This window comes from Schistocerca serialis, chromosome 7 (genome assembly GCF_023864345.2).
Source record: "Schistocerca serialis cubense isolate TAMUIC-IGC-003099 chromosome 7, iqSchSeri2.2, whole genome shotgun sequence".
Lineage (NCBI taxonomy): Eukaryota > Metazoa > Arthropoda > Insecta > Orthoptera > Acrididae > Schistocerca > Schistocerca serialis.
In genome coordinates, this window is record NC_064644.1 from 389,914,100 (window position 1) to 389,938,207 (window position 24,108).

At 40.6% G+C, this 24,108-nt stretch overlaps 1 protein-coding gene across 1 annotated transcript in view; it reads right to left on the reverse strand.

Annotated features, from left to right (window-relative positions):
* LOC126412041 (sodium channel protein para) overlaps positions 1–24,108 on the reverse strand; it is a 903,820-nt gene that overhangs the window by 285,788 nt on the left and 593,924 nt on the right. The gene's annotated exons all lie outside the window — the stretch shown is intronic.

Here is a 24,108-nt window from a genome sequence, read left to right on the forward strand (position 1 = left end):
TGTATTTTTAGTTCCCTGTGACAATTGTTTCACTGTATTTCATTCTTTTCAGTACCTTCTAGTTTACTGATAAGGCTTACAGCCATTACAATAGAGTTGTAACGCATAGTGATTATACAGTCATGGAAAATTTTTTGTCAAGATCGCCACATTATATTATCTTCTTTACTCTCAGATTTAAAGTATAACATCATGCTTTTAATTCTGACAAAACCTGAAACATATTGATATCAGGTACGTGCTATATACAGATTATTATTATTATTCAAACAACGGAAAATCCAGGCTGGAATGTAACAATATTATGAGAAGGAAAGTTGCTACTCACCATTAAGTGGAGATGCTGAGTCGCACATAAGAACAACAAAAAGGCTCACAATTATAGCTTTCAGCCATAGAGGCCTTCATCAACAATAGACACACATATGCACATGCACACACATGCACATAAACGCAACTCACACACACGACCTCCGTCTCAGGCAACTGAAGCCACACTACGAGCAGCAGCATCAGTGTTTGATGGAAGTGCGACTGGGTGGGGTAAAGAGGAGGCTGGGTTGGGGAGGGGGAGGGATAGTATGGTGGGGATGGCAGACAATGAAGTGCTGCAGGTTAGACGGAGGACAGGGGAGAGGTTGGGGGGTAGTGGAAAAGGAGAGAAATATAATGACTGGGTGTGGCAGCGTGACAGCTGTGTAGTGCTGGAATGGGAACAGGAAAGGGGCTGGATGTATGAGGACAGTGACTAATGAAGTTTGAGGCCAGGAGGGTTACAGAACATAGGATGTACTGCAGGAAAAGCTGCTGCCTGCACAATTCAGAAAAGCTGGTGTTGGTGGGAAGGACCCATATGGCACAGGCTGTAAAGCAGTCATTGAAATGAAGGATATCATGTTTGGCAGCATGTACAGCAAAAGGGTGGTCCACTTGTTTCTTGGCCACAGTTTGTCGGTGGCCATTCATGTGGACAGGCAGCTTGCTGGTTGTCATGCCTTCAAAGAATGCAGCACAGTGGTTGCAACTTAACTTGAAGACCACATGCCTGGTTTCACAGGGAGCTCTGCCTTTGATGGGATAGGTGATGTTAGTGACCGGACTGGAGTAGTTGGTTGTGGGAGGATGAATGGGACAGGTCTTGCATCTAGGTCTATTACAGGGGTATGAGCCAAGAGGTAATTGATTGGGAGCAGGGGTTGTGTAAGTATGGATGAATATATTGTGCAGGTTTGGTCGATGGCAGAATACTACTCCAGGAGGGGTGAGAAGGGCAGTGTGCAGGACATTTCTCATTTCAGGGAAAGATGAGAGGTAATAGAAACCCTGGCGGAGAATGTAATTCAGTAGCTCCAGTCCTAGGTAGTACTGAGTTACGAGGGGAATGCTCCTCTGTGGCCAGACGGTGGGACTTTGGGAGGTGGTGGGAGACCGGAAAGATAAGGCATGGGAGATTTGTTTTTGTACAAGGTTGGGAGGACAATGACGGTCAGTGAAGGCTTCAGTGAGACCCTCGGTGTATTTCGAGAGGGACTGTTTGTCACTGCAGATGTGATGACCACAGGTGGCTAGGCTGTATGGAAGGGACTTCTTGGCATGGAACGGGTGGCAGCTGTCGAAGTGGAGGTTTTGCTGATGGTTAGTAGGTTTGATATGGACGGAGCTACAGATGCAGCCATCTGTGAGCTGGAGGTCAACACCTAGCAAGTGGCTTGTTGGATTGAGTACGACCATGTGAAACAGATGGTGGAGAAGTTGTTGAGGTTCTGGAGGAAAATGGATAGTGTGTCCTCACCTTTGATCCAGATAGCAAAGGTGTCATCAATGAATCTGAACCAGGTGAGTGGTTTAGGATTCTAGGTTTTAGGAAGAAGCTCCTCTTGATGGATAATGAATAGGTTGGTATAGGATGGTGCCATGTGGATGCCCATAGCTGTACCCCGGATTTTTTTGTATGTAATGTCTTCAAAGGAGAAATAATTGTGGGTGAGGATATAGTTGGTCATGGTGACTAGAAAGGAGGTTGTTGGTTTAGTATCCATCGTGCGTTGGGAAGGGCAGTGTTCAATAGCAGTAAGACCATGGGCATTAGGAACGTTAGTGTACAAGGAGGTGGCATCAATAGTGAATAGCAGGGCAATGTGAGGTAAAGGGACAGGAACTGTGGAAGCCACCAACACCAGCTTTTCTGAATTGTGCAGGTGGGAGCTTTCCCTGCAATACATCCTATGTTCCCATAACCCTCCTGTCCTCAATCTTCGTTAGTCACTGTTCTCATACATCCAGCCCATTCCCGGTTCCCATTCCAGCACTACACCGTTCCCATTACAGCACTACTCAACCATCATTCTACCACCACACCCAGACTTTTTTATTTTTATTTTCTCTTTTTCTCCCTATTTCTCTCCTTTTCCACTACTTCCCCTGCCCCCTCCCCATGCCTCCCCTGTCCTCCACCTAACCTGCAGCATTTCACTGTCCGCCATCCCCACCATACTACCTGTCCCCCTCCCTGTTCCAGCTTCCTCCTTACCCCCGCCCAGTCACCACTCCCATCATGCACTGGTGCTGCTGCTCGCAGTGCAGTTTCAGTTGCCTGAGACTGCAGTCGTGTGTGTGAGTTGAGTTTGCATGAGTGTGTGCATATGTGTGTCTATTGTTGACAAAGTCCTTAATGGCCAAAACCTATAATTGTGAGACTCTTTGTTGTGCCTACCTGTGACTCAGCATATCCGCTATATGGTGAGTAGCAACTTTCCTTCTCATATTATTATTATTATTGTTATTATCATTATTGGGGATAATTTTAATGTATATTGAAAGGATAGGCTAATCGGAAATTGAGGTAGTGTATCTGTCGCAGTACAATAGAAACTCAAATCCGCCAAGACAGTAATTGAAGCTGCAAGTGAGATTGTTTGGGCAAGACTCAGTATCACGGTTTAGGAAAAACCTCAGATCACTTGTACATAAGTTACCCAATCATACTGTAATTACTGGAGGATACTTTAATCATCCAACAATCAATCAGGAAAATTTACAGTTTTGTTAGTGGTGAGTGTGACAAGACATCCAGTGAAACATTACTAAATGCCTTCTCTGAAAACTACCTATAACAGGTAGCTCGGAACTCTACTCATGATGGAAATATATTGAATCTAATGGCAACAAGTAGTTGCGATCTCTTTGAGGATGTCCACACTGATTCTGGCATCAGTGATCATAAGTAATATGGCTGTGGCCACAATGATTACCATAGTACAAAGGCCAACTAAAACAAGAAGAAAGACGTATGTGTTCAGTGAACTAGATAAAAAGTCAGTAGTGTCATATCTCAGTGAGGAACTTGAAACTTTCAGCACCAGGCAGGGCACTATGCTTCAAGTTTAAAGGAATATTTGACCATGTACTGAAAAGGTATGTACCCTGTAACGGACTACTGCATAACAAGTGTAAAAAATAGCACACGGCTATGGATAGAGCGATACTGAATGAAACACGTTTGGCTGTCAAGAGAGCAATGCATGAAGCATTCAATTACTACTGTAGCAGAATATTGTCAAATTATCTCTCACAAAACCCAAAGAAATTCTGGTCATATGTAAAGGCTATTAAAGGCACCAAACCCTAATGAATGTGACAGGAAATGAAACTGAGGGAAGTACAGCAAAAGCTGGAATGGTTAACTCTGTTTTCAAATGTAGTTTTACATCGGGAAACCCAGGAGAACTTATCCAAAAGATGAGTGAAATCAGTTTAGTGTCAGTAGTGTCGAGAAATAGCTGAAATTGGTAAAACTCAACATATCCACAGGACCCAAAGGGATCCCTATCAAATTCTACAGTGGATTTGCAGCAAGTTAGCTCTCCTTCCAAATATAATCCACTGTAGATCCTTTGAACAAAAAACTGTGCCCAGAAGTTGGAAGAAACCACGTCACATCTGTCTACAAAAAGAGTAGTAAAGTAATCCACAAAATCCTTGACTTCAATTTGTTGTAAAATCTTAGAACATATTCTGAGCTCAAACATGATGAGCTATCTTGAGTAGAATGACCTCCTCCATGCCAACCAGCATGGATTCTGAAACAATGATCATATCAAACACAACTTACATTTTTCTCACATGAACGCTTTGGAGCAAAACAGGTAGGTAGATGCAGTATCTCTTGATGTCCAAAAAGACAGTACCATACCTAGGCTTATTGTCAAAATTTCAGTCATATGGAATATCAAGAGAAATTTGTGACTATTGAGGACTTTTAGGTAGGGAGAACACAGCAGGTTATCTTGGATGGAGGGTCATCATAAGATATAGAAGGAACTTCAGGGGCCTTGCTGTTCATGTTATATATTAATGACCTTGTGGACAATATTACTTTTAATCTCAGATTTTTTTCATATGATGCGGTTATCTAAAACAAAGTACTATGTGGAATAAGCTGTGTAAATATTCAGTCAGATCTTGATAAGATTTCAAACTGGTGTGAAGTTGGCAACTTGCTTTAAATGCACAAAAATGTAAAATTGTGCACTTCACAAAACAACAAAAAAAACCTAGCATCCTATGACTACAATATCAATGAGTCACAGTTGGAATTGACCAACTCCTACAAACACCTGGATGTAACACTTTGTACGGATGTGAAATGGAATCATCACATAGGCTCAGTTGTTGGTAAAGCAAGTGTTAGACTTCAATTTATTGGTAGAATACCGGGGAAGTGCAGTCTACAAAGAAGATTGCTTGCAAATTACTTGTGGGACCCATTCTAGAATACTGCTCAAGTGTGTGGGTCCCACACCAAACAGGACTAACAGTGTATATTGAACGTCTACAGAGAAAGACAGCACAACTGATCACAGGTTTTTTTAATCTATAGGAGTGTGTCACAGAGATACTACTCTTGAAGACAGATGTAAACTGTCCCAAGAAAGTCTATTAACAAAGTTTCAAGAATAGCTTCAAACGATGACTCTAGAAATATACGACAGCTCCTACATATTGCTCGCATAGGGATCACGAGGACAAGATTAGAATAATTACAGGAAGCACACTGGCACTCAAACAGTCATTCTTCCCCTGTTACCAAGATGCTGAAGAAACTGAAATGGCAGACTCTTGAAGATAGGTTTAAACTAACCTGAGGAAGTCTACTAACCAAGTTTCAAGAACCTGCTTTAAATGAGGACTCTAGGAATATACTACAACTCCTGCATATCGCTCACATAGGGATTGTGAGGACAAGATTTGAATAATTGCAATATGCACAGAGGCATTCAAACAGTCATTCTTCCTGCACTCCATATGTGTATGGAATGGGAAAATAGCGTAATAATTGGTACAATGCGTATATACTCTGCCATGCACTTTTTGGTGGTTTGTAGAATATAGGTGTAGATGTACACTGAGCTGACAAAAGCTGACAGAAAAAGAGTGGACATTGGGAACATTTCAACAGAAGAAAGGCAAGAACCCATATGTCAAACATCATGAATGCCATCCCTGGAAAACATGAGGATTTTTCCCTGCTAAGTACATTAGCTCAAATAGTGACTTAAGTGACCAAGAAAGAAATGATTTACTCACCATACCTAATTTTAAATTACTCCATCAAAATGATCAATAACTCTCGAATAAACTAAATGAAATAGAAATAATTTTAAATGACCTAAATGATATTTTTGTACTATGCTTTACAGAACACTGGCTCAAACAAGATATGTTAGAGCAAACATACATTCCTCAGTTCAAACTTGCAAGTATGTTTTGTAGGAAAATACTGAGTTGTGGGGCTACCTGTGTATATGTTAGACAAAAAATTGAATTCAATAGTGTCACTGAACACCATAAACTGTCCTGCGAAAAAGATATAGAACTCTCTATAGCTGAACTACCAAGGCAAAATACAGTTATTATTTGTGTATACAGGTCACCAGATGGAAACAAAAAAAGTGTTTTACAATCGCATGGAGGAACACTTGGAAGAAATTCACTCTCCAAAGAAAAATATAATTATATGTGGTGACTTTAATATTGATTTCTCAGAACCCAATAAACTCTGAGATGTCATTATAAATCTACTACAATCGTTCAACATCAGTGCAATGGTAACTGAACCAACTCGAGAAACACCAACTTCTGCATCTATTATTGGCAGATCTCGATAAATACATGCAAAAATGCCTATAACATACAAGTTGTCAACACAGGTTTCACTGATCACAATGCTTAAATTCTTGCAATGAATATTTCAGGACACTCAATTCCCATTAGAGTACGACACACTGTAAGAATTTTCAGTACAAAGAACGTGGAATATTTTTTTCTCTCGTAAAGGGTGAAAGTTGGAAATATAGGAATATAATAGAGGGAAACATTCCACGTGAATTTTGTGTGTGTGTTTGTGTCTCTATCAACATACCAACGCTTTCATTTATATATAACTTACCAAACGAAAGCATTGATAGAAACAGTAACAAACACAAACACACACACACACACAAATTTCAAGCTTTCGCAACCCATGGTTGCTTCATCAGGAAAGAAGGAAGGAGGTGGGAAAGACGAAAGGATGTGGGTTTTAAGGGAGAGGGTAAGGAGTCATTCCAACTCCGGGAGCGGAAAGACTTACCTTAGGGGGAAAAAGAGACAGGTATACACTCGCGCACACACACACACACATATCCATCCGCACATATACAGACACAAGCAGACATATGTAAAGGCAAACATCATCTTTGGTCTGTGTGTTTGTGTTTGTTTGTGTGTCTATCAACATACCAACGCTTTCGTTTGGTAAGTTACACAAACAAACACAAACACACACACAAAATTCAAGCTTTCGCAACCCGCGGTTGCTTCATCAGGGAAGAGGGAAGGAGAGGGAAAGGATGTGGGTTTTCCCTTAAAACCCACATCCTTTTGTCTTTCCCTCTCTGTCCCTCTTCCCTGATAAAGCAACGGTGGGTTGCAAAAGCTTGAATTTTGTGTGTGTGTTTGTGTTTGTTTGTGTCTCTATCAACATACCAACGCTTTCGTTTGGTAAGTTACTGCATGAGTACTCCAAGCAAAATACTAATCCTGACTTCATTACATGTTTCAAAAGATACAAAAGAATACTAACAAAAGTTATTTCAAAAGCAAGAAAACTAGTAAATGACAACATATTGAGTAATTTCAAGAATAATACAGGGTGTCGACAATGAGACTCCAACACTTTAATATCCCATATCTTTCTCATTTCAGATGGTGGACCTGTGAATCCTGAAGGGGCAGACAGAGCAACTCAACAAGTTTGTAGTGTGCAAATTTGATACGCCAAGTGGCCTTAGTGGAGCTGAAATCAATTGTTTTAGGAAAATGGAGGATATGAAGGAGCATGCACAAGTGGTCTGGTGGTATGCAGAGACAAGTCGTTCAAGAATATAAAGAAGTGGTGTGATCAGTTTTTGGCTACTGGGAATGTTGTGAAAGGGCATGGTGGTGGTAAGCCTGGTATCAGCGAACATCATGTGGAACAAGTGTGGTGGTCATTCGAACAAAGTCCACAGAAGTCAGTGCGACAGGCAGCACGAGAACTTCGTATGAAACGTTCAACAGTTCACAAAGTGCTTCATCAGCAATTACGTTTGTATGCATATAAAGAGCAGGTTGTGCAAGAAATCAAGCCTGTTGATCGACCAAAGCGAGAAGAATTTGCACGTATCGTGTTAGATCACACAGCGTGGATGAGACATTTTTATCACCCATGATGTTTACTGACGAGGCAACCTTTCACGTGTCAGGGGCTGTCAATCGTCACAATGTGCGCATCTGGGGGTCTGAAAATCCACATGCACCTAGGGAATACATGCGCAACAGTCCGAAAGTTAATGTGTGATGTGGTTTGATGATAAATCGCATTGTTGGGCCATTTTTCTTTCAGGAGCCGACTGTGGATGGAGCCATCTACCTGGACATGTTGGAACAATTTGCCGTGCCACAGATAACAGACCTGCAGCCAAATGTGATGTTTCAACAGGACAGTGCACCACCCTACTGGAGCCTTGATGTCCGAAAATTTTTAAATGACATATTCCTGCAACGATGGATTGGCCTTGGAGGTCCAATTCCTTGGCCGCCACGTTCGCCCGACATAACCCTCCTCGATTTTTTTCTTGTGGGGTTATGCGAAAGACCGGGTATATGCTACACCAGTAAAGGACCTGCAAGACTTGAAACAGCGCATAAGAATGGTCATCAACTCTGTCACAGAACAGATGCTCTGCAACACATGGCACAAAATCTATTATAGACTTGATATTCTTCGCACTACCCGTGCCACCCATGTTCAAGTGTACTGAACTGTCCACCTGTGTATGAAAACTTGATGAGCTGCTGTATGGTTTCCCTGTATTTGTTCGTCAATAAATTGTGTTTCCACTCAGTTTTATGAGTTCAAATGTTGAGTCTCATTGTGGATACCCTGTACTACAGCAAACAGGCAAATTATAAGGAAAGAAATGGGCACCCAGCCAGTTAATCGCAGTAATACACAGCTGATCATGAATAAAAATAAACTAACTGACCCCAAACATGTGGCTAGTGCTTTCAACAATTATTTCTCTAACACAGCACAGCAGTTAATAAGTAAACACCTTAACAAATAGCCAGACAGTCATTCAGATCAAAAAATTCATCCAAACACAATATTCAAGTATACAGCAACACCTGAGGAACTGTCAAGAATCCTAAAAGCATTTCCTAATAAATATTTAGCGGGTGTTGATGAGATACCGAATGCTATTATCAAAGTTAGCACAACATTTACTGTGAAACCACTAACAGACATAGTAAATTCATCTTTTGAGAGTGGTGTGTTTCCAAATAATCTAAAAACTGCAAAAGTAACACCTTTGCATAAGGAGGGTGCAAAAAGTGATATTGTTAATTATAGGCCAGTTTCAGTATTGTCAGGCTTCAGAAAAATTGTGGAAAAAATGTTCTTTAGAAGATTAATAGTTTTTTTAAATAAAGAGGGGCTGATAAGTGACTCCCAACATAGGTTCAGAACTAGAAAATCAACTCAGGCAGAAAAATTTTCCTTCTTAAACGAAATATTAAAAGCAGTGGATGATAAGCAACATGTATCTGGGATATTTCTGGATCTAAGTAAACTCTTCGATGTTATTGATCACGGCATTCTCTTCCATTAATTCAGTAATTTTGGAATCAGAGGCCAGTCTGAAAGGTGGCTCCAGTCATACCACAGTAATCATCAGCATATTACAGAAATAAAACACAAAAATACTAAAACACAAAAAAATTCAACTTTTTACAGTGATGAGGGTCAGTTCTGGGACCTGTCCTATTTCTACTGTATATAAATGACTTGGCTAGTAAAATACATGATGGAACCACTGTACTCTTTGCAGATGACACTAATATTTTAATTAAATCACAGAGTGAGGAAAAATCTGCAGGAGGCTGCAATATCAGTTATGCATACCTTAATGCACTTGTTCAGGACCAATAGGCTCATCATAAATTCTGAAAAAACTGCGGTAGTTAACTTTCACACCACACAAGACCTCCATCCTGCAAACCCTGTTTTTACTATCAAAGGAAAAAAAATGTGCCGAAAGTCAGTCATACAAAATTTCTAGTCATTCATGTTCAGGCAGAATTGAAGTGGGAGGTGCACCTCAACAATTTAAATAAGAGACTGAATTCACTAGCATATGCTGTTCGGATCCTTGATCATAATACAAGCTGCTCAGCAGTGCTGACAATGTACGATTGTAGTATACAGTCGCTACTTATGTACGGAATAATTTTTTTGCGGGAATTCCACAAATTCTACAAAAACATTTAAAATACAGAAAAAGATGATCAGGGTGATAAAAAATTTAACTGCAAGGATTCCTGTAGACCCCTTTTTAAAACTCTCAAAATATTGCCGCTGCCTTGCTTGTATGTATACAAAATACTAAATTTCACAAAAGGGAGCATCTTAAAAAAGGAAAATGTCTTCAGACACAACTATGATATACACACACATGAAACTAGGCACAAGATGAAGCTACACACGAACAAAGTAAATACAAATTAGACACAAGATGAACCTACAATGAACACAGTAAATACAAATTTACGCAAAAGACGAGTGTATCACACTGGAGCTATGTTAGACAACCATTTGCGATACCAACATTAAATGCATTAAAAAAGTTAAAACAGTTCTTGCTTGACCACTGCTTCTATTCTTTGTCTGGATTATGGAACATTGTAATAAGTAAACCTCATTTACCAAATTTTACTAATTGTCAATTCATAACATAGTTTGCACTCTGCTTATCATGTAACCTCACTTAATAACTGCTATTATCACATGTAGAAGCAATGTAGCACACCAACCTACATTATTATGCATTTTGATTATGTCAACAATGTCGTCAAAATGACAACTGTATAGCAAATTAACTAGGTTTACCAGTGCCCTATATCACATGTACAAACAATGGAATAAAGTGATTCTTGGACAAATAAAGAAAAGACATGGGATAGCGATAGCACATATACAGATGACATAAGGTACACATAAGATATAGATCAAATCATGGAAAATCCAGGATGGAAAGTAACAATAATATGAGAAGGAAAGTTGCTACTCACCATATAGTGGAGATGCTGAGTCGCACATAAGCACAACAAAAAGAGTTTCACACTTAAAGCTTTTGTTCAATGGCCTTTCTCAACAATAGACACATATACGCACACACACACACTCACGCAAATGCAACTCACACACACGACTGATGTCTCAGCACCAGTGCATGATGGGAGTGGTGACTGGATGTGAGTTAGGAGGAGGCTGGGGCAGGGAGGGGAACAGACAGTATGGTGGGGATGGCGGACAGTGAAATGCTGCAGGTTAGGCGGTGGGCAGGAGAGAAGTGGGAAGTGGGGCAGGGGGAAGTAGCAGAAAAAGAGAGAAAAAGAGAGGAAAAATAAAATAGAAAGACTGGGTATGGTGGTGGAATGACAGCTGTGTAGTGCTGGAATGGGAGCAGGGAAGGGGCTGGGTGTGTGAGGACAGCGACTAACGAAGGTTGAGGTCAGGAGGGTTACGGGAATGTAAGATGTATTGCAGGGAAAGTTCCCACCTGTGCAATTCAGGAAAGGTGGCGTTGGTGGGAAGGATACATATGGCACAGGCTGTGGAGCAGTCATTGAAATGAAGGAGATATCATGTTTGGCAGCAGGTACAGCAACAGGGTGGTCCACTTGTTTCTTTGCCATAGTTTGTCAGTGGCCATTCATGTGGACACACAGCTTGTTGGTTGTGATACCTACAAAGAATGCAGCACAGTGGTTGCAGCTTAGCTTGTAGACAACATGACTGGTTTCATAGGTAGTCCTGCCTTTGATGGGATAGGTGGTGTTAGTGACCGGTGGTGGGAGGATGTATGGGACAGGTCTTGCATCTAGGTCTATAACAGGGGCATGAGCCATGAGGTAAGGGATTGGGAGCAGAGGTTGTGTAAGGATGGATGAATATATTGTGTAGGTTTGGTGGACAGTGGAGTTCCACTGTGGGAGGTGTGGAAAGGATAGTGGGCAGGACATTTCTCATTTCAGGGAAAGATAAGAGGTAATCGAAACCCTGGCAGAGAATGTAATTCAGTTGTTCCAGTCCTGGGTGATAGATACTGAGTTACAAGGGGAATGCTCCTCTATGGCCGGACAGTGGGACTTTGGAAGGTGGTGGGAGACTGGAAAGATAAGGCACGGGAGATCCTTATTTTCAATGACTGCTTCACAGCCTGTGCCATACGGATCCTTCCCACCAACACCAGCTTATCAGAACTGCACAGGTGGGAACTTTCCCTGCAATACATCTTATGTTCCCGTAACCCTCCTGGCCTCAACCTTCATTAGTTGCTGTCCTCACCCATCCAGCCCCTTCTCTTCTCCCATTCCAGCCTACACAGCCGTCATTCCACAACCACACCCAGTCTTTTTATTTTATTTTATTTTATTCTCTCTATTTCTCTCCTTTTCCACTACTTCCCCACCACCACCAACACCTCTCCCTTTCCCTCTGCCCAACCTGCAGCATCGTCACTCCCATCATGCACTGGTGCTGCTGTTCGCAGTGTGGTTTCAGTTGCCTGAGACTGTAGTGTGTGTGTGTGTGTGTGTGTGTGTGTGTGTGTGTGTGTGTGTGTGTGTGTGTGTGTGTCTACTGTTGACAAAGGCCATTGGTCAAAAGCTTTAAGTGTGAAACTCTTTTTGCTGTGCCTATCTGCAACTTTCCTTCTCATAATATTATTATTATTATTATTATTATTGGGGATAATTTTAATGTATATTGAAAGGCTAGGCTAATCGGAAATTGGGGTGGTGTATCTGTCGCAGCACACTACACATCAAATCTCAGGCATTACTTCTCACCACAGACAATGCAGTGCCTAACAGTCTTCACCTAACGACCAAGAGCAGCAGCATTCACACAGAGTTGTCAGTGCAGACAGACAAGCAACAGTAAGTGGAATAACAGCAGAAATGAATGTGGGATGCACAACAAAAGTATCCATTAGGACAGTGCAGTGAAATTTGGGGTTAATGGGCTATGGCAACAGACAACCAACACAAGATCCTTTGCCAATACTATGACATCACCTGCAGCACCTTTCCTGGACTTGTGACTGGACCCTATATTACTGGGAAACTATGGCCTGGTCAGATAAGTCCTGATTTCAGTTAATAAGAGAAGATGTTAGGATTCGATTGTGGTGCTGACTCAATGGAGCCATGGACCCAAGTTGTCAACAATGCACTTTGCAAGCTGGTGGCTGCATAATGGTATGGGCTATGTTTGCATGGAATGGACTGGGTACTCTGGTCCAAATGGACTGATCATTGACTGGAAATAGTTATATTCAGCAACTCAGAGACCATTTGCAGCCATTCATGGACTTTTTCACAACTGGTTTGAAGAATATTCTGGACATTTTGAGTGAATGACTTGACCACCCAGATCACCTGGTATGAATCCAATCGGATGTTTATGGGATATAATTATATAGTCAGTTTGTACACAAAATTCTGCACTGGCAACAATTACATTAACTATGGACAGCTATAGATGCAGCATGGTTTGATATTTCTGCAAGGGACATCCAATAAATCGTTGAGTCAATGCTACATCAAATTGTTGCACTACATTGGGCGAAAGGAGATCTGACATGATATTAGGAAATATACCATGACTTATCACCTCAGTGTAGATGTAAACATTAGGCTGCACGATTTCAACAGACTGGGTTAAAAATGATTTTTCAGAATTTAAGTGTTTAGTTTCAACGCACATGCCGAATTCTACATGAACATTAGGGAGCCATACACTCTGCTACTGGATCTAAGGAAAATGCTTGAGATGGTATATACACAGTTGAAGGTATAATTTTAGGATGAAAATAATGATAACACAGCAGATGCAAACAACCTCCCAATGACTGCAAACCACACATCATCAATGGATTTAAAAAGAATTGCACACTGCCAGACAGCCGTTATAAGAAACAATCCATTAATATTATACAGCTAACTACTCACAGAAGGCTCAAATAGTGAGTCAAAATTGATAATAAATGTTTAGCAAGCAATAAAACTTCTTATTCTCATTTTCATCCCTTTACAGTATTCATTTAGTCACTCACCTCAAATTATCAACCAGTGACAAGATTTTCATTCAAATAAACAAATAATTACCTAGCTCTACAAGAGGGTATTATCAGAATTATTGTTTTTCATCCAACATAGTGCTCAAATAATAATTTCCACTCTTTTTCAGGACACTGAAATACCATACTTACCCCATTATAAGTTGAGGTTTCTTCCTATGTTCATCACTCAAAAAATACAGGGTCATCTTACGTTCACAGACTGAACTACTGTTCCTGGTGCCAATGGTTTTACATTGCACAATGGCTTAATATATGGGCCATGGTATTTTTACAGATGATGCTTTGGCAACTGAGGTCATGCACAGATTTAATTTGAAGACTCTGGCAGTGTGGGAGTTGGAACAGTTGTACCAGCTGGCAAGCACTAAGACAAACGTGAGGAGGGTAGTGGTAAGTGGGCAACAAATTTTGCCATGATGCTAACCATGGGGTTGTATACTGCATATCTTGGCTTTTTATGAATGATTACCATGATTAAGCTCCACTTTACCTGGATCCAATTGTAGTAGGTATTGAACTTATTTTAAAATTAGACAATACTCAAGAATATAACATTTTTCTACAGGACACATATTGATGTTAACAAAAACATGATTTCACAGAGCACTTGAAACATCGCATAACAAATGAAACATTAACTAATGATGCTAAAGCTGCTAATGCTCTACAGCACTGTTGATTTTCAACATTGACACCATTGCCGTGAAGTATGACTTCTACTGACTCAGTTAAAAGGACCTGATGCCAGATTCATTGGAGGTTGTTTGGAACAGAATACCATTCTCTTTGCTTAATGGAAAGAAAATGTTAGTGCTGCATTCTTTCAAAGGACACTCCACCCAGGAAGTTACAGATCTGACATCACAGAACAACACAGAAAAAAAGGAAGTGAAGATAAAAATTAATGTAAACTATTTCTTTCTGTTTATTTCATTTCTTCTTGCATTATCAAAATGTAGACAATTAATAAATGGCATAAGTTAAGAATGGGCATAATGTTAACTTTTTTAGGCAGATACTTTATATAAGTAAAACAAGTTGCAATTTTGGTTAGTAGGAATATCAGACAAAAAAATGGAACCTCTTAAAAAAGGGGGACAAGGTGTCATCTTATAATCAAGGTCATCTCTTAGTTGGGTAAATATGGTAATATGAGTGCTACTTGATAATACAACATGATACAGATGTACACACAAAGCATTAACAAGACAAACGATGTTCCTTCATAAACTTATATGAATACATTATTAGGTGCAAATTGCCTGATCTACATTTCCAAGGGAGTAAGGAACGTCCTGTCGACAATGAAGTCATTAGAGATGGAGCACACACATGGATTATTTCAAGGATGTGGAAGGAAATCAGCCATGCCCTTTCAAAGGAACCACCCCAGCATTTGATGGAGTGATTAACATGAAAAATCTAAATCTGGATGGTCAGATGTAGATTTGAATCACTAGCCTCCTGAATGAAATCCAATGTGCTAACCACTCACTCAATGTATATACATCTCCAGCTCTTTAGGTTTTAGTGTAACACTTAGTACTGAACACATCATGTGATTTCTATCTATATTCAAGGCTAAATTGAGTATATTTATTTGGCAATGATGCATGTACACAGACCTACATCTAATGGCAAAAAATATGGAAAACAAAGAACTAAATATGAGCACAAATAAATTAAGTATACTCATTAGGCCCACTCAAAATTTATCGGAATTCATTGCTAAACTATTTAACTATAATATGAAATAGATCTTACAAATAAATGATTATCAACTTTATGTCTTCTTTCTAAGTTATAGAATCCATGCTCTTCTCATTGCTATTTCAAAGAATTTAATACTTCTCAGTTAAAATGAAGCTGCAGTTCTATACAGTTTACAACATTCTAAACAAGGATGTAATATATATGAGTAAGCCAGTTCCAAACCAAACTAATTACTTGTTGAATATACTGTGAGGTGATACAAATTGAAAAGCATTAAACTGCCAGGAAGATAGTGAGGAAATACACTTCAGATCGTTAACAATTTGGCTTCAATAGAGCTCATTTCTTTATTTATGTGAAGAATATGCTGACAGACAAATTATTGGTAGACTGTACAACAACACTAACATTTAAAAAACACACACGTGGCTGGGTTTGGGAGTCTGTGTGGTTATGTACATTAGAGTATGTACTTATACTAGTATGTACTTAAACTAGAGAAAGAACAGCAGCTTAAAAAATTAGCTAAATTTCAATGGTGTTGCACGTGGCTCTCTACTAAACATCAACTACCTGCCTTTCCTTATTTTTATTAATTGTTTCAATCAAAACTACTACATCATATTCTAGTTCACATCCACCATTCATATTGAGTATTTTTCAAACAACGTAGTGTAATTTCTGCAGCCAATATCATCATTCTAAAATAGACAAGTTCAATGATGTCACACTCTTCAAAGTTTTACTACTAGTTTGGTACGTATTACATCTGAACTTACAACTTATTTGTTTTGAACATGAAACGAGCTACTTTCTTATGTAGAAGTTTATGGTGTTATACAGAGCTGTCCCATCAGGCTGACTGGTTGCTCCGGTTGATGCAGCTAAGAAAGCCTACTTAGAAAAATGGAATAGGGCAGAATAGTTTAATTTAAAACTGATACTATTTAACTTGGCTACATGTAGTTGTAACACACACTAACTGGAAGGCAAAGGACATTGCCCCTCAAGATGATTCGCCAGTTACTTAAAATAACAGTTCTAATCTTGTTTCTGGCAGAGTACTGAAATAAATGTGAACAGCAGAAACTGAACAGATTTGTAAAACAGGGTACTGTAGCATGAAGACTGTTAACAACTTCACGTCATGGGTTTAACACCACGATAAACGCTTACACTGCAAAATTATATCTGCAACAGCAACAAAAAAGGAAAGTGCACAAAAAATATAGCCATAAACACTTTATTAAAGTTTCATTTATGTCCTGAACCATTTGAAATGCTCACCAAATATTGTAATACATGTTGGCAGTCACTGATGCAGTCACTTCTGAACAGACTAAGGAGATTTCTGCAATATCATTCCACATGCTGCAACAATGCAATATTTTAAATCTTTTTGGGTTGTCAGAACTTGTGTGTAGACTTAATTTTGAGTTTAGCTCACAGAGAAAAGCCCAGCAGTGACAAATCAAGCTATGTGAGCACTTTCCTCACTGCAAGCAAATAGAGAGCCAATCACCCATATATTTACATATATCAAGTCATACTTCCTCTATGAAAGCCAGTAGCACTACAGTAAGAAATTGTGTGTATCTTTTCCCCTTAAGGTTTCTTCAATGAAATACAGAACAGTCATCTTGTCTCCAGTAATACTGCACTAAATATTCATCTCTTATGCTCAGCTTACCTCAGCCACTGCAGATTCCCTGTGGCCTAATAATGTATGTTTCTTGCATTCTTTTCATGATTTGTACCGGCAGCTTCATTAATATAGAGAATTAATTGAGGAAAGAACCTATTGTTCTGATGTCACATTAGAAATGAGTGAGAGAATTCCATACATCTTCAGCAATCTTGCTGATTAATCTGCTGGTGAAGTGACACATAATACACATGGAAGCTGTTTCCATGCAAAATGGAAATAATGTTGAGCTGACTTATTTGCAATTCTCTGGAGCTATCATGTGCATTATGATCAACAACTCCAAGAACATCAATTTCATTCACACTGATTCTTTCAGGTTTGCTGCTTACCTTTTGCCTAGTGTTCCAATGCCAGTGAAATAACAATGTTTCACACATTTATTGAATTGTCATTCTTGTTGGACATAGTCCATTGGAGGTTTGCTGCTTACCTTTTGCCTAGTGTTCCAATGCCTGTGAAATAACAATGTTTCACACATTTATTGAATTGTCATTCTTGTTGGACATAGGCCATTGGGATACTTTTGTGTGCACATGTTGACTGTTCCCTTACACTCCTTCTGTGTTCTCCATAGAGAAGTAGCATATTTAGTTTCTCTTGCTTTGTGTAAGACATTAATTTTCACAAATTAAGCAGCACAAACTCAAATGGAGTGAGAACTACATTTCCTCTGTGGCCCTTTTATATTGGCACCACAATAGTGCAATACTGTTTCCTCCTCATCTGACATAACATATTCCATACTTGGGAACAAAATCAGAAACTTTTGCATAAGACAGCAATTGGTTTCAGTTCAAAATAGATAAATCATAAGTTTTAAATATTGCAATTACTCTGAAATTAGTAATCGGATTTTGAAGAGTGAAACACCAGTGAATTCATCTCATTTACAATTACGACACAGCAGTAGAAATTATCATAGTTCCCCATAAAACAAGACTTCTCCTTGTTTAGTGAAGACTTTTTCAAAATTCATCTAGGTGAAAACAAAATTACAATACCCTAAACAGTTCCTGAGATATATGAGGTGAACAGCCTAGCTGAATCACCCTGTACAACACCATTCCACGTGTTTCTTTTCCATGGCCTATGAAGTCACGAACCCCTTGGGGGTGAAGAACTCTTTTGTTGTGTTTCACATTGTCCCATTGTGGAGATAGTACTATTTAATTTCTTTTGCACTTTCAATTGTGGTAGCAGTGCTAATAAACTTTTCACAGCATAAAGGCTTTGAACACTTCCATTCCTCTAGTGTTGCAGAGTCTCTACTAGCTTTTAAGCTACTGCTGTTGTAATACTGAATACAAATTTTCCAATACACAACCACACAAGTCACACAAACAAACACTAAAGAGACTATGTCACCTCTTTTAAGGATTGTGCAACAACTTGTGTCAGATCAGTAAAACATACAATTAGTGTAGAAAATGAACAGACCTAGTGATTAACATCACAGCAATTATCTTCATAGTTATAAGAAACTGCAGTTACTTCCTCAGGACTCCCAAAATGATGATCACCTCAAAGACAATATAGAATGTAACGTTATTCTGCGTATTTCAGGAAAATATGGAACAACTGTTGAATAGTAGCAGTCGTGCAGGATACTTCATGGAACAGTCAAGAGGATTCTTCTTTTGAGTAGTGACAAATCACTAAGGAGCAATGAAATGAAACATTCAAAAATATTACAAACTGATTCTTAGTAAATGGTCTAATGCTTAACTTTTCAAACATTTCAGTTCAAAAATATATGCTTTATGTGTAATTGCTGATTTCAGAGTGATGAAAGCATTAGAAAATTTGCTGACTTTGTGTACTTCCATTCAATGATGTCATATGGAATAATTTTCTGCGCAATTCCTCATGAAGTACTTATTGAACAAAATCATGCTGTAAGGATAATATCTGGGCCTCATCCTTGAGCTCTATGTAGGTAACTATTTACAAAATTAGGCGTATTAACAACAGTTTCACAACACATTTACTCTCGTACAGAGTTGGTTGTGAAGAATTAGACACACTTTGAAAATATTGGTAGCATTCATAAAAATTTAGTTTGTTCAATATTGATTAGTACTCCCCCATATAACTCCTGCAAGGCAGCTGTTTGAAATGTGTGTCAATGTATGTGTGAAGACAGACTATAGTACTATCTACAGCCAGCAGTGGTATTGCTACTTCCCACAGGTGGTGCACTGCAGCAACACTTGTTCTGACTTGTGAGTATGCTGGTGGACATTGATAAGACAGGACGGAAGCAGACAAGCATGGGCAACGGCAGACAGTGTGGTTTCTTAGGAAGGACGGAGTGACTGCTTCAGACATTCACAAGAGGTTAGGTGCTATATATGGGGAAGCACCAAGTTGCAGATCCATGTTTTGTTGGGTATAAAGAGTTCAGAGGCACAGGAACTGTGCTGAAAAACACAAAAGCACAGACCGTCCAGTCACTGCATGCAAACCAAACAATGCACATCATATTAATGACTAGATAATAGGGCTCAGAAATCACATTTGATGAACTAGAGAAAGCACCAGGTCTATCATAGGGAAATTTCACACCACCATCTATGAGGATTTTAAGATAGAGAAAGTATGTGCAAATGGATGACCCATTCCCTTACAATTATGCAGAAAGAGAAGGGTATGGAGATATGCCAAAATTGGTCCACAGTACAGAGCAGATCTAGTGGAATTCTTTGAAGATCTGGTCACTGTTGCCAAGTCACAATTTTTCCAGGAGGCAAAAAAAAAAAAAAAAAAAAAAAAAGAAGAAGAAGAAGAAGAAGAAGAAGAAGAAGAGAGAGAGAGAGAGAGAGAGAGGAGAGAGAGAGAGAGAGAGAGAGAGAGGGAGAGAAACGAAAACAAACATGCCAGTCTATGGGGTGGAAGCATACTGGGAACTCTTGTCCCAAGAAGTTACTGCCAAAAATAATCCCCCCTGCGGGTCCGGGGGTAAGAACAGGCCCACAGTATTCCTGCCTGTCGTAAGAGGTGACCAAAAGGAGTCTCACACGTTTCGGTGCTTACGTGGTGATACCCTCTCGGGTTTGACCTCCATATTTCAAAATTATTCTGAAGAGTGAGCCAACTGAGAAAGGGCGCCTTACTTGGTGCATTGTGTCCATCATGCATTGAGATCTTTAGTCCCCTTAGCCAGTCCATTGTGGTTGAGCCACCATGTACCCTGTTGGTTGGGGCTCCCTGACAATACAAGGATCGCTCTGCTGATGTCTGTGCCGTTAACTCCCCACATATGCCAAGGAGTAGATGCCTATCTCCCTGGGGCATAGGGACTCCCAGCAATGGCCATCCTGCCAGGTAGCCCTTGCTGTGGCTATGTGGCACTCATGGGGAGGGCCCTTGATCGGAGTGGGTGGCAGCAGGGCGGATGACACACAATGAAGCATGGTGCATCATCTCTTGCTGGTGGCTGGACACCAGCAGCCTCTAAGCGTTCGAGGGCTCAGTTTAATGCAAACACGTATGACCCCAAATCATTCCCCTCCTTGGCCACACCATGGGAGGAACGAAAGGCTAAGGTTGGCAGTGAAGCTTATTCGCCCCGGTACCTAGTATGTACGAGAGCTGACAGGGAGTCTTTCACGACAATGAAGCCTCCGTTCTTCGTAAAGCATTTAGAGGACAAGTTTGGGGAGGTGCAGGGCTTGTCTAAAATGTGCTCTGGGTCAGTCTTAATAGAAACAGCATCCTCTGCCCAGTTACAGGCATTACTCATCTGTGACAAGTTGGGGGATGTTTCTGTTACCATTACGCCCCATAAGCGATAACATATTAGACCTTCTGGTGACAAACAGACCCGAACTATTTGAAACAGTTAACGCAGAACAGGGAATCAGTGATCATAAAGTGGTTACTGCATCAATGATTTCAGCTGTAAATAGAAATATTAAAAAAGGTAGGAAGATTTTTCTGTTTAGCAAAAGTGACAAAAAGCATATTTCAGAGTACCTGACGGCTCAACACAAAAGTTTTGTCTCAAGTACAGATAGTGTTTAAGATCAGTGGACAAAGTTCAAAACCATTGTACAATATGCGTTAGATGAGTATGTGCCAAGCAAGATCGTAAGAGATGGAAAAGAGCCACCGTGGCACAACAATCGAGTTAGAAAACTGCTGCGGAAGCAAAGGGAACTTCACAGCAAACATAAACATAGCCAAAGCCTTGCAGACAAACAAAAATTACGCGAAGCGAAATGTAGTGTGAGGAGGGCTATGCGAGAGGCGTTCAATGAATTCGAAAGTGAAGTTCTATGTACTGACTTGGCAGAAAATCCTAAGAAATTTTGGTCTTATGTCAAAGCGGTAGGTGGATCAAAATAAAATGTCCAGACACTCTGTGACCAAAATGATACTGAAACAGAGGATGACAGACTAAAGGCCGAAATACTAAATGTCTTTTTCCAAAGCTGTTTCACAGAGGAAGACTGCACTGCAGTTCCTTCTCTAGATTGTCGCACAGATGACAAAATGGTAGATATTGAAATAGACGACAGAGGGATAGAGAAACAGTTAAAATCACTCAAAAGAGGAAAGGCCGCTGGACCTGATGGGATACCAGTTCGATTTTACAAAGAGTACGCGAGGGAACTTGCTCCCCTTCTTGCAGCGGTGTACCGTAGGTCTCTAGAAGAGCGTAGCGTTCAAAAGGATTGGAAAAGGGCACAGGTCATACCCGTTTTCAAGAAGGGACGTCGAACAGATGTGCAGAACTATAGACCTATATCTCTAACATCGATCAGTTGTAGAATTTTGGAACACATATTATGTTCGAGTATAATGACTTTTCTGGAGACTAGAAATCTACTCTGTAGGAATCAGCATGGGTTTCGAAAAAGACGGTTGTGTGAAACCCAGCTCGCGCTATTCATCCACGAGTCTCAGAGGGCCATAGACACGGGTTCACAGGTAGATGCCGTGTTTCTTGACTTCCGCAAGGCATTCGATACAGTTCCCCACAGTCGTTTAATGAACAAAGTAAGAGCATATGGACTATCAGACCAATTGGACTGAAGAGTTCCTAGATAACAGAATGCAGCATGTCATTCTCAATAGAGAGAAGTCTTCTGAAGTAAGAGTGATTTCAGGTGTGCCGCAGGGGAGTGTCGTAGGACCGTTGCTATTCACAATATTCATAAATGACCATGTGGATGACATCGGAAGTTCACTGAGGCTTTTTGCGGATGATGCTGTGGTAAATCGAGAGGTTGTAACAATGGAAAATTGTACTGAAATGCAGGAGGATCTGCAGCGAATTGACGCATGGTGCAGGGAATGGTAATTGAATTGAATCTCAATGTAGACAAGTGTAATAAGCTGCGAATACATAGAAAGAAAGATGCCTCATCATTTAGCTACAATATAGCAGGTCAGCAACTGGAAGCAGTTAATGCCATAAATTATCTGGGAGTACGCATTGGGAGTGATTTAAAATGGAATGATCATATAAAGTTGATCGTCAGTAAAGCAGATGCCAGACTGAGATTCATTGGAAGAATCCTAAGGAAATGCAATCCGAAGGAAGTAGGTTACAGTACACTTGTTCACCCACTGCTTGAATACTGCTCAGCAGTGTGGGATCTGTACCAGATAGGGTTGATAGAAGAGATAGAGAAGATCCAACGGAGAGCAGCGCGCTTTGTTACAGAATCATTTAGTAATCACGAAAGCGTTATGGAGATGATAGATAAACTCCAGTGGAAGACTCTGCAGGACAGACGCTCAGTAGCTCGGTATGGGCTTTTGTTGAAGTTTCGAGAACATACCTTCACCGAAGAGTCAAGCAGTATATTGCTCCCTCCTACGTATATCTCGCAAAGAGACCATGAGGATAAAATCAGAGAGATTAGAGCCCACACAGAGGGATACCGACAATCCTTCTTTCCACGAACAATACAAGACTGGAATAGAAGGGAGAACCGATAGAGGTACTCAAGGTACCCTCCGCCACACACCGTCAGGTGGCTTGCGGAGTATGGATGTAGATGTGGATGTAGAAGAGTTTAAATATGGTCCAGGGTATTATATTCCACAGGGACCTTTTTTTTGCAGTCTGATGACGAGCTGCATGCCAATTTGGAGCAGTGAGTCATTCATTTCATCCGGCGCATTCATCGGGGTCCGAGAGATAATTAGGTTGCCACCAGTGCCTTCACCTTGGCCTTCGAGGGTGATACATTGCCTGAGAAGGTCAAGGTGCTGGTTTACCGCTGTGATGTCAAGCCATATATCCCTCCCCTGACACAGTGTTTTAAGTGCTGGAAGTTCAGCTACATGTCTTCCCGCTGTACTTCCAGCCCCACATGTCGAGACTGCGGACACCCATCACATCCCAATACTCCATGGGCCCCACCTCTCATCTGTGTTAACTGTGGAGAACATCATTCACCTTGATAGCCAGACTGTAGGATTTTACAGAAAGAGCGGAAAATAATGGAATATAAGACCCTGGACCAACTGACCTACACTGAGGCTAAGCAAAAGTTTGAACGCCTCCATCCTGTTCGTATAACCTCCTCTTATGCCGCCGCTATCACTGTTCTAGCCTCATCAGCTCCACCTACAACAGTCACCTCTCAGAGCCGGAAGACTACACCTGCCCCCTTGCTCGTGGGGGGCACTACCTTCCCTGTTGCTCCTGCCCCACCTACTTTGGGAACAACACCACCCCCTCTCCCCCCCCCCCTCCCACCCATCGGGGACGTCCGTCCCCACTTCTAAGCCAGAGAATCATCCAACTTCTTTGGCTCCTCTTGCTCACAAGGGGTCCCTTGGGTCCCTCCCTTCCCAAGTTTCCACCAGTGGGAAAGATGATGCCCACCAGTGGGAAAGATGACACCCGCCAGTGGCTGAAGTGCCTACAAGCAGCTGGTCATAGGGCTTCACAATCCTCCTCTGTCCCAGAGACTGAATCAGTGAAGCCCCCCCCCCCCC